Genomic DNA, 1032 nt, shown 5'->3' with positions numbered 1-1032 from the left:
ACACACACATACACACACACACACACACGTGCACTCACTGGCACACGTATTCTCATTTCAGTCTGTCTCACGCAGTTAGGCTCTCGCTCATATCATACACCTGTGTTTATGTGTGTGTGTGTGTGTGTGTGTGTGTGTGTGTGTGTGTGTGTATGTTTGTGTGTGATCTGTCTGTCTGTCTGTCTGACTGTGTGTCTGTCTGTCTCATTGCCACATGACCACACACACACACACACAAAGAAGCACAATTACACATGTATGAAAATTACCCATTAGTAACCGCCCTACTGTAGCAGTACTGTATGCTTCTGATCGATTATACTTACGTCACCACTCAGTAATGATCTTGTATACCGTTCACTGTGTGGTCTTACTCTTATGTCTAGCGGGACGGAGAGAGATTCAAAGTTGTTTTGATCTTTGTTTAAAGTTTGGCTAGGCTAATTGGTTGCATTCAACGAGAAACATGTGTCAATTCAAGGTTGCCTATGCTTCAAGATCCGCTATGTTATAATAAAATAATAGGTAGGGAACAAAAGAACCCCCCCCCCCTCTCCTTTTTTTCTTTTTGAAAAACAACGTGAAGGAAAAGTTTAATCAAAATTCAGTGCTGAAGAGGAACACCCCCGCCCCCCAAACAACAACAACAAACAAACAACAAAAACAACAGAAAAAACAAAGAAAACCCCAACACAACAACACACACACAAGCAGACAAAAACGAACAAAAACAACCCCCCCCCAAACAAAAACAAAACAAAAACCCAACAAAAACCAACAACAAAAGGCAGGCCAAAACTATCAATCATGTGGGTTTGAATTAACGTTCAGTGCACGAAGTTACCACGCCAATCGGCTTGGTGGTTGATATTATTTTTATATTAAGTACTTCAAAGCGGACGTGTGCATATTTTTAAAATATGAATAATAAATGAATTCAACGGTCTCTCAGAGAAAATGCGTTATACGATGCAATAATTAGTAGGCTACACGATGCACTACTAATACTGCTGCTGCTGCTGCTGCTGCTGC

Source organism: Aplysia californica, unplaced genomic scaffold, assembly GCF_000002075.1.
Source record: "Aplysia californica isolate F4 #8 unplaced genomic scaffold, AplCal3.0 scaffold00089, whole genome shotgun sequence".
NCBI lineage: Eukaryota > Metazoa > Mollusca > Gastropoda > Aplysiida > Aplysiidae > Aplysia > Aplysia californica.
Note: the sequence above shows the minus strand (reverse complement) of the source record.